Below are 11,841 nucleotides of genomic sequence, written 5' to 3' on the forward strand. Positions count from 1 at the left end.
TTGTGAGTTTGATCCCTGGTACCGATAAAAAGGAAAAAGACAAAAAAAAAAAAAAGTTTTTCTTACTAAAAGGTAAATGAGAAATTAAAAATCAAAAGCCCTTTTCTTCCGTTCTGTGTGGGTCACTAAAAAGTACAATCAAGTCCCAGAACAAATGAACGCTGCCCCTGTCTGCCTTTGTCGTCCATCACTGCCTCAGTGGATCCCACACTCGGTGTGTACTTTTCCGTACATCACTTTTTTGTTTTCCCATTATGAACCCACACACATTAATAAACCCCGCACTGGCATTCCGCTCACCTTACTGTATCCGTGTAGGGGTCACCATTTATAGATAATAATAAATATCCCTGAAATGAACCAATGATTGAAACAAGGGAAAAATTGGGGGTGATAATGAGTTCAGATTGAGGCAATAATGGTGTCGTGTGGGAAGGGGGTGCCTTAAATGTGTCCCCCTTTCCTAAACACGTCCTGTGGACACTGCTGCTTTACAGAAATGCTACCTCAGTGGCCATATAAATAAATCCTTCTGAAAGCTTTGTCCACCATGTGGTGAAGGGCTCCTGTCGCTGTTTTTCTCTGGAGATCCATGGGGTGATTCCCTCCTCCCTCACCCTGACCCAGCCTTCCTGCTCCCCGATCTCCAGAGCACAGGCACAGCCAGAGGAACCAGTTCACATGTCGCAGCAGGACCACACGGAGACCCTGAAGATGCTTTTTTAAACCTCTCTTGCAGTATTAATATGCGAAGTGCACAAGCCTTACAGAGTCAGCTCACCAATTTTTCCATCTAAGCACCTCCCAACCCCATCACCCAGAGGAAGACGGGGCTCCCAGGTGGTGCCTATCATGACCATTTTCCTAACCCTGGCGTTGAACCTTCCTGTTCATGGAACTGTGCAGTGTGTATCCTTTTGTGTCTGGTTTTATTTGATCCGCATTGTGTCTGGAGCCCATCGATGTTGCAGGTGGCAGTAACCACCGTCGGCTCTGTGCCTGCCGTCTAGCACTCCGGGTGAGTACTGCACATCACTCATTCATTCTGTTGATGCACATTTGAGATGTTTCTAATGTTTAGCTTTTCTCTGTAAAGCTGCTACGCGTGTTCTTGTTCATATCTTCTAGCGGATGGTACACTTATTTCCCGTGGTTTTATACATAACAGGGAAAGTGCCACGCCACAGCATGGGTGTACATTTAGCTAGAAGATTTTGCCACACTTTTCAACATTGGTTGAAAATCTGTGCTGTTACCAACAGTGGATAAGAGTTCCAGTTGTTCTGCATCCCTCTCTGTACCCGCTACCACAAGCTTAGCGATTTCAGCCATTCTGGCAAATGAGTATTCGATCGTGGTTTTCATGTGCATTTCCCTGAGAACCACTGATGTATGGAACACTGTTTTTATTTTTATTAGCCATTTGATTGTCCTCATTTGTTAAGTGGCTTTCCAAGCCATTTGTCCATATTTTTATGGTTTTTTTCTTCCTAATTGGCTTACAAGGCTTCCTTATATTTATTTAATGGGCAGAAGATTTTGTCTGATATATTACTATAAATATATTTTCATTGTTTTTTTTCCAGTTTCTAAAAGACTTCCTTATATGACCAAAATTCTTGTAGAGTCTAATATAACAACCTTTTATTTATGGTTAGTGTTTTTGTCCTATTAAATGTTTGTCACAAGGTTGTGAAGGTTTTTGGTGTTGGTTTGGTTTGGTTTTGTTACACTCTGGGGGTTGATCTCAGGAAGTGCTGGGCTACATCCCCACACACCCCCAGCCGTTTTTGTCCTTTTATTTGGATACAGGGTGTCATTACACTGCTCAATCTTGCCTCAAGTATGTGACCCTCCTGTCTCAGCCTCCCTTGTAGCTGAGATTACAGGCATGCACAACTGTACCTGGCTTTCTGGAAATTTTTACAGATATTTACCAGGTTATGATTATTTTATTAGCTGGACATTATGCACACACCTGTAATTCCAGCATCCAGGAAGCTGGGGCAGAAGGATCTCTAGTTCAAGGCCCCCTCAACTACATAGAGAGGCTTTATCTTACAATTTTTTTTTAAAAAAACTTTTCACTACCCAGTTTTTTTGGGAATTTTTTGTTTTTTCAGTTGGTAGTTTTTTTGAGATCACTATATAATTTTTTGGATCTCACTATATAATTCAGGCTGGCCTTGAACTCAATGTAATCCAGGCTGGCCTCGAGCCCTCCATGATCCTCCTGCCTCAGCCTCCCAAATGCTGGAATTACAGGCATCTGTCACCACACCAGCTTCTGAAAAATGTTCATTAAGTAGTTTTCTGCCTCTATTCAGATGAGCATAAAATTTTTTATTGTCTTACAGTGATAAATAATACTGATTTTCAAATTTTTTATTCCTGGAATAAATTCCACTTGCTCCAAAGTATTGTTATTTTCATCTGTTATAGATTCAGTTTGCTAATTTTGCTTAGGGCTTTTGAGTCTGTGCAAAACGACAGACGTGATTTTCCTTTCTTTTATATCTCTATCAAATTGTGTATCAGGAGTGTTTTGACCTCGTAAGATGGGAATGTTCTCTCTCTTTATAGGCTGGAAGAGTGTTGTCCATTGTCATTCTGTCCATCCTTAAATGTTTAAAACAGTTCACCATCAAAGCCGTGTGAGGGAGTTTTCTGTGTGGGAAAGGTACTTGTAGTGTTGGATATCTGGTTCCCTTAGTTTTAATACATGTTCATTACTGGTTGTAAGTCTTCTATGTCACTTTTTTTTCATTTGTCCTAATTCCACTTTGCTCCTGTATTTCTCTTTTACTAATTTTTTTTTTTCTTTGAAACAGGGGTCTCGATAGTCAGGCTGGCTTTGAACTCACTTTGTTTTTTGGTTTTTTGAATTTTTTTGTTTTTGTTTTTTTTTGTACCGGGGATCAAACTCACGACCATGTGCTTGCAAAGCAGGTGCTTATGCCACTGAGCTAAGTCTCCAGTCCTTGAACTCACTTTGTCGTTCAGGTTGGCCTAGAACATGAAGTGATTCTTCTGCCTCAGCCTCCCAAATGCTGGCATTACCAATGTGTGCCACTATGCTGGATCTCTTAACTTCTTTTGAATAAACGAAGAATTCTGTTAGCTATTTTTTAAAGTCTATATTCAGTTGTGCTTGCCTGCATATTAATACTTGGTGGTATTTTTTCATTCTGTTCTATTTTTCTTCCATCTGGTATGACTGGTGTTTTTCCTTCTTCTGGTACCAGGGTTCTAGCTCACGACCTTGCACTTGCCAGGCAGGCGCTTTGCTGCTGAGCTATTTCCCTGGCAGACTGGTTTTTGTTTCTGCATGAATTATTCTACTTAGTACAATCATTTGTTGCTTTAGAATGACAATATGTCCTAAGAAATGCATTGATAAGCAGGTGCATAGATGTTGTGACAGCGATATGCAACATAATCCTAGGGGACCACTGTCACCGTGTGGTCAGGTGTTGGCCAAAATATCGTGTGTTGCGTGAGTGCATATAGTTCATTGCCAGGTTTGCTGTCAGTGATTTCTGTTAGCTTTTAGTTTTTGAAATCTTCTTTCTTTGAGGGTAACACTTTTATTGGGGTAAGATTTACATATGATTCACCCATTTTAAATATACAATTCAATCTTGCCTATATCATCGAAGGATGATTTCAAACCTGAAATTCTAGGCTCATCGCTTTCAAGGCATCATCCTGTTCCTTACTGGAAATTCTTAACCAGTCTTCATCAAAATCTTTTTTTTCCAATCTGTTCTCTTTCCTCAACATTTTCTCAAACTTTTCCAGCATGTTCCATATTAGCTTACAGACTTGCCTGTTCTACTAGGCCTAATGAATTTTAAATTTGATTTTGTGTATTGCATTGATTTTTTCCTTTTTTTGGTAAGCTCAAGTCTGCTGGATGTTTTCTCTTTTACCTCCTATTCTTGAACATATGGATCGAAATGATTTTAAAATTCTTTCCATCTGAATCTGTACCAGATGGTTTTCTCCTTTCCTGTATTTTCTCTGGGCCTCCCCTCTTCCCTCGTGGCTCCGGGGTCCATCGGGATGGCACACAAGGTGTATGGGGTCTCCGCATTCTTCACGCAGCAGGGTGGGGTTTTTCCTGGCCGCTGATGGGCAGCTCGCTGGGAGCCATCGAGGTTGACTGCAGATTCCCTCGGGCTAGCGTAGTTTGGTTTTACTTCTAGAACGTGGCATCTCTGGCTTCTCCACTGAAAATCGGAGGTATTTAGCAGGGCCCCACCACCTCAGTGACCTTGAATTGCCACCATGTCGTTTCAACCAAGTCAGCTGGTGCCAGGCCCTGGCTGTGATAACTTGGCTGTCGCAGTTGTAGGAGAGGGCACCGGGTCTCCAATGCTATCCGTTCATTAAACATTTTGAGGCTCCCACTTCAGGACAGGTCCTGTTTGAGGCACTGGCGATATAATAGTAAAGATCTCTGTTACTTGGGACTTAAAAGCCTGCTGTTGGTTTGTTTGTTTTAAAGCTACAAAAGGGTCTCTGAGTCACCTGGAATAATAAAACAAACCCCAACAGTGTGAGGGAGCCTGAGACATTTTGAATAATTACATCTTTTTTGCTTTATATGAACATTTTTAGCCTTTTACAAATTATGTAAAAACTAACCCAGTTTACAATATGCCCACGTAGCTCACTTCTCTTTGCCCACCTTTTATAAAGCCAAAGCATGCTAAACTCCATATCTGAGTTGCTATGTCACATAGACAAGCAAGTGAAAAACTCACTTTGTTGCAAATTATTGGAAAATTTGAGCTAAAATTTAGGAACCGATTTGTGGAGGACACACTGAGCCCTGAAATCAAGCCCTTTTAGGAGTGTCACATGAGATCTGATAAAGAATCAGCCCAAGCTGGGCGTGGTGGCACATGCCTGTAACCCCAGCACTCGGGAGGCTGAGGCAGGAGGATCATTGTGAGTTTGAGACCAGCCTGGGCTACAAAGTGAGCTCAAGCCCAGCCTGAACTGCATAGTGAGACCCTGTCTCAAAAAGACACACACACACACACACACACACACACACACACACACACACACACACAATCAGCCCAAATATGATTTTTGAAAGCTTCAGTTTTTGAAAAAATATTTCACAGGCAAATAAGCACTTATTAAATGCTTTGTGATACTGAAAAACAGCTTTGGTGTTCAGTCTCCCAAAATAGCTTAAATGTCAGAGTTACCAAGAGAAAAATGTAATCCACGCATATACGACTATTTAAATACTGCTTCCCTTTGACATTCCTTCCTATTTCAGAACTTCACCCAGCAGACTGGTTTTGTTTTGTTTTTCAGATTCTGGAAGTGACAATTTGTCTGATTGCAATCTAATTTTTTAGACTTTTTTTTATTTTAAAGAGAACAGAATGAAACAAAGCAAATCGGAACAGGAAAATGCAAGCAACACAGCACTTCACAACAAAACAACTGGACATAAACAGCAGCTAACATAATGCCTCTTTTCTTTGAAATAGTTGAGCACACCTTCACACACATTAATATCAAACATAACAATATAGTAAAAAAAAAAACATTCAAAGGAATGAAAGCATTACAGGACTTCAAAACCAAATGATACCTCATTTTCCTCAAAAATTTGTCCAACATCACACATTATAAAATCAAACAGGATAGAACCAATCAAAACAGAAGAACAAAAGCATGGTAGACTTCAAAACAAGATGATAGTAAATCAGCAATAGCTACCATAATGTCTTGTTTTCTTCAAAATAGCGTTCATACCATCTCACATAATAAAATCAAACAAAACAAAATAAAATCAGACCAATGAATGAAAGCATTATAAGACTTCAATATAATAGGCAACCATGATTACCATAATATTTCCCATTATATCCAAAATAGCTGCCCTTACCATCTGAAAGAATAAAATCTTAACAAAAGACAGAACAAAGCCAAACCTAATAAAATTTTGTAAACAATGCAAGAGTTCAAGTTAAGACAATAAGAAATTGACAGTAGTTTCCACCTTTCCCTCCCTTTGCTCTTTTTTTAAAATTTTTATTTAAAGACTAAACAAACAGAAAATGGGTAGAAATAATATATACTTTCAAAGAAAAAATAAACAGTAAGAAATCACTATATGTTTACACAATCACTTGATATTTACATATTGCTCTCTTACAAATAGTTATTCAAAGATACAAAGTGGAGCATATAAAGGGGGTTTCAAACAGCGAGACTGCAACCACTTCTGTTAAACAAACAAACAAAAAATCACTTTGAGCAAAGAATAATAGTATTGCTGGGTTTCACATTATGATACTCCTGGATCAGCACTGGGTACCGTAGTGTCTCTTTTTCTTCAAAGAATTTGTTCATTTCATCATGTGTCATAAGATCAGTTCTCATAAACTGTTTATTGGTTCTTTGCATGCATGAGTCTTAACATGTATTTCTATCCTTTCTATATTAGAGGGAGAAACAAAACAAAGCAAGACAAAACAAAACATATTCCTATAAACACATGAAATGAAAAAGACATATAAGACCACAATATTAGGTGATCTACAGTAGTTACTATGCTTTCTCTTGTTATTTTCAATAGAATTGTCCACATCCTCAGACATACTATAATTGAATGTAGCATTACATAGCTATTTTAATAAAAACACAACTTTGGAGATACTGTAGGACTTCAAAAGCAGTTAATAATCAAACCGGAATGGGTATCTTATTACATCTTGTCATCTTCAGAGTAGTTGCCTCTGCTCTTAGACTTGATACTATCAAGCATACCAAATTCAAATAAAAACAGTCAAGGCAAAACAGTGGTCTAACAAACCAGCTTCAAATAAGATCAGTCATAGTAAGATGATGTAAGTAATACAGGGCTTCAGTGTAAGTTAATAGGAAATTAAGGATAGTTACCGGGGTATAACCTGCTATTTTGGGGTTAGCTGTCTGTGCTCTCAAATCTAATATGAGTAGACAGACCAGAACAAAATAAAATCAAACTAAACAGAGCAATGAGACTACTGTGACTTTTAAATCCTGACACACTATTAACAATGTCCTCTGCCTTTCTTTTTTAGACAATTCTCACCTTTCCCCTTCTCAGGATGCTTTGTATATTTTGGGTCCCACTAACTCCCTTAGTCTTTAGATTAGGGGGTCAACCCTTTATCTATCTGAGTGTTGCTGAACCTTTTTACCCCTGAGCTTGCTCTTGAGCTGTACTCCTTTACTTACTAAAGTCACAAGGTTTTCCTTCCTTCCTTCCAGCTGTGTAGTTCTACACTGCCCAAAAGTGTCATAACTCTCCAATCTATCTGCGGCTGCTGGACGAGTTGTCCCTATTTCTCTCTGGTTTCCTGTCACATATAGTATCATTTTCTCATCTTTGACTTTCAGTTTGTTAACCCTCTTTCAGGTTGAGTATATTTCCTATTCAGAGCATCGATGGATCCTGCCTCCTAATCTACTCTGCCTGTGTTTCTTTTTGTTAGTGTATCTAGGCTATCTATATTAAAGATTATAGCCTACCTTCTCTGCCTCATCTCTGCTATTATATTTTTCTGCTTTATTTGTTCACTTTACTCCTTCATTCCACTGTCTGCCCTGTTCATCAAGGCCTCTCTGCCACTGTTGCTGGAATCTTGGTATTTTTTTTCTCTCTCTCTCTCTGGAATGTCCTTCAGTATTTTTTGTAAGGTTGGATTGGTGGCCCACAGTTCCTCCTTGTCTTGGAAATATCTTATTTCTCCATTAATTTTGAGAGAGAGTTTTTCTGGGTACATCAATCTGGGTTGGAGCTTATTTTCTTTCAGGGCTTGGGCTATTTCCCCCCAGGCTCTTCTCGATTTGAGAGTTTGTGTTGATAAGTCTGTCATTATTTTGATGATTTTTCCTTTGTAGTGATCTGCTTCTGGCTGCTTTTAATATTCTGTTCTTGTGGTGAATTTCTGGGATCTTGATTATTATATGTCTGGGTGTAGATCTCTATTGGTTGTAGGTGGCTGGAGTTCTGTATGCCTCATTTATCTGGATATCATTTCCTTTTCCTATGCTTGGGAAGTTTTCCTTAATTATTTCTGTGAATAATCTTTGTAATTCATTTTGATTACTCCTGCTCCTTTGCTCACGTTTTTTATTCTTAAGTTATAAATCCTCTTGTCGTCTTCTAGCCTTTGAATTGTTCTTCCTGGTTCCTTGTAAGTTTTAAGAGATCTTTTCTTTCATGATTACACATTATAAATCTCTCTTCAAGTTTCAAAAGGCTAACTTTAGTTTCTGTCAAAGCATTTTGCCAGCTTTCAATGAAGTTTTTAGTTTCCTGGTAATCTCTTTGGATCTGTTTCTTATATTCTAGGTTTTGTTTATATTCTTCAGCAAAGGTTTCTCTTCCTTTTCTGGGTTCCTCCGTTCTTCCATCTGAGTTTTCTTGGGAAGGGCTAAGCATTTCTTTAATTAATCTTTTTACATCTTGCCTCACTTGGGTTAGAATTTCAGTTTTAAGTTCATCTATGAGGTCATGAAGGTATTTCTGTATGTCCGCTGATGTTGTGGCTAATATTGCATGGATGCTGCACTGGTTCTCTTCAGTATTTACCTCTCCTGGGCTTATTTTCCCAGGCTCAACAGCTGGAGTTTTGTTTTATTTCTATCTCTTGTCATGTTTCTGGTTTCTTTCAGACAGGTGTGTTGTGGAGGTCCCTGGCCCTCTCCATATTGCTTATGGTTTTTCTAAAGAGTGATGACTAGGGTTTCCCTGCTCTCTTTAATTTGCTGTTATCTGAGGTATATGCAGGGATGATGCAGGCTAGCCTCTAGCCTCTGAGCAGTCAACCCTCAAGTGCCTTCAGCAACTTAGCCTGTGCTTTGCGGATGTCACAGGGTCGGGACAGTTTCGTCCCTGGCTCTTGGGTCCAAACTAGGGGCGTGGCTCAGCCCAAGCAGATCCCACCAATCCTCTCTGTGCCAGGGGCAGCTGACTGATGCCACCACTGCGCCGGGCTCTGTCCCACTCCAAGGTGTCCTCCAGCCAGCAACACCCTCCACGGGACCCAATCTCCAGCACTCACCCGGAATCAATGTAGTTCTCCATCTTGGCTCCACTCCACACTGCACTGCATCCTCCTGCCAAGGGCCTCGGACTCACCAATTCCCGTTATCAGAGGCCATGGCTTCAGTGCGACCTTGAGTCGCCCGACTCCACAACACTCCCAGCACAGCGCAGACTGGTCTCAGTGAGCGCGTTGGGCTCCAGCCCTCCACTCATGTTTCCCCTTCGTCTTCCTATTTTTCTTTTCACTTCAGTTTCCTCCTGCGTTCATGAGAGTTCCTCTCCACTCGTCAGGCCCTCTCCATGTTGTCAAATTCCAGTGTCTAAGATGTTTTTCCAGAGAGGCTCTCTACCCAGTGACCTAGCAAGTCACCATCTTCTCTAATCTCCTGATTGCAATCTATTGTCATGTCACATAAAGGCAAACAAAGATCTAGCACATCATCACATGATAACTGCAAGATCCTAAGTGTACTTTGAATAAATCAACAACTTAACCTCCTTTGGTTGGGTATCCTTGGAATTATAGCCCTCTGGAAATGGCTTAACAACCCCCAGATATAATGGAAGAGCCCTAATTCCCACACTTGAGAGACTGAGACAGGTGGATCATCACAAGTTCAAGGCCAGTCAGGGCTACATCATGAGATCGAAGCCAACTTGGACTATATAATAAGACCCTGTTTTGAAAGAAATGGACAGACACTAAAAGTCATAGATTGTAGAATTCCACGTATGTGAAATATCTGGCTAGACAAACCCATAGAGACAGAAAGACTCATGGTTTCCATAGCTGCTGGCAAGGGGAAACAGCCATAGCTTTAGGGTAACAGATGACAGTCAGGGGTGATGAAAATGCTCTCGATTTAGACCCTGCTAATAGTTGTGCAACATAAATACACTAGCAACTTGTACATAATTTTTTTACATGAAGTCTGCCTATGTTCCCCGGCTGACCTCAAATCTTGGGCTCAAATGATCCTCCTGCCTCAGCCTCCCAAGTAGCTTGGACTACAAGTGTGTACCACTGCCAGGCATAAACTGTTCAACTTTATGTTATGTGAATTTCATTTAATTTTTTGAAAAACCACATGCACAAAAAAGAGCTACCAGCTTAAAAAGGATGTAGCTATTTTGAGAAAGTCACTCCTAACACCTTGCTGTTTAGAGAATGCCGTCACAGCCTTCTTTCTTTGGCAGGATCTCTGTTTTAAGAATAGTTGGGAAATCTTTTATAAGGAGAAACGAAGTCTTAGGATACAAAGTAAATTTGTCTCTTACAGGTAACACCAGGCGCCGGCTAAACAGAGAAGGAAGCTCTTTTGGACCATATTTTTTGTTTAGCTCAGTAATGTGTAGATGGATACAGAATGACTGTGTTTAATGTTAACCACATCCAGTTTACTATTCTAAAGGTTAACCCAAAACTTTTTTTGTGTTAATAGTTTTCTAAAATTCCTCTTAACCTGCTTGATTCACATTCTCCCAAAAGAGGCCTAATTTCAGCTGAAATATTTAAAAAGTCATTTTCAGTAGTTGTCTTTTACTCAAACAAAATACCCTTCAAAAGCCATAAAATGAATGCTAAAATGATTTTGCCATTTTACTAAACTAAGAGACTGTATAGCCCCTCTTAACTCCAATGTATATTTAAAATACCTTTGTCCTGGATAATTGATACTCATTGGATGAAAAGTTTTATCAACACAGGACTTAGTTTATAAATACTTCTATTCACACATTGGGATAGAACATGAAAGTTTGCTTTGTTCCAGCAAAGAAAATTAGGCTTTAAAAACTTCAAAATGCTCTCATAGCAAATATAAGTAGAACTGTTTAAAGTTGAAAACTGTTTTACATAAAATCTTAATGTGAATAATATATATTACAGTACAATTTTATGTACTTTTTAATAAATTTTGAATACAAGTTGTTTTGAAGAAAATTTTCATCATAACTAATTTTCTTGAAAATTTTCTATACTTCCAAGAAAGTGCATCTCAAGTTAGGACCTTGGATAAGTCTTTTGTTGTATCACTAATTTAGCTGTATTTTTTTAAAAAAAGAATGGACTGAGGAAATAAAGATGCATTTGTAGTAATTCAGTATATATTTTACTGAGTAAATCTGATGTAGCTTTTAGATAGTAAAGTCTTCTGTCAAAATATTCCAAATGTTTTACTTCTGACTCTTGTGATGGCTTTTTAATGTGAGAATTATCAAGCTCTGTTCACCTAAAAATCTCAAAAACTTTTGCTAGTGATGAATATATTTCAGTAAAAACCCGAACTTTTAAAAACTCTAGTTAGAAGCTGGGCATAGCACCTCAATGCTTGTAATCCCAACTCTTGGGTGACTGAAGCAGGACGATTGTTGAAAGTTTGAGGCTAGGGGCTGGGGATTTTGCTCAGCGGCATAAGCGCCTGCCTTGCAAGCAGGCAGTCGTGAGTTTGATCCCTGGTACCGATAAAAATGAAAACAAAAAAGACCAAAAAAAAAAGTTTGAGGCTAACCTGGGCTACCTAGTAAGTTCAAGGGCAGCTTGAACTAAATAAGGAGACCCTGTTGCAAACAAAACAAAACAAAACAATTCTAACTAGAGTTTAAATTGGTGTATTTGAGCCACTATATATATATATATATATATATATATATATATACACACACATATATATGCATGATAAATATTGGTGATCACTAATTAACATATATATATATATATATATATATATATATATATATATATATATTTGTGTGTGTTTGTGTGTGTGTTT

Source organism: Cavia porcellus, unplaced genomic scaffold (genome assembly GCF_034190915.1).
Source record: "Cavia porcellus strain 051 isolate PalLab524CR breed Dunkin Hartley unplaced genomic scaffold, mCavPor4.1 scaffold_31, whole genome shotgun sequence".
NCBI classification, from domain to species: domain Eukaryota; kingdom Metazoa; phylum Chordata; class Mammalia; order Rodentia; family Caviidae; genus Cavia; species Cavia porcellus.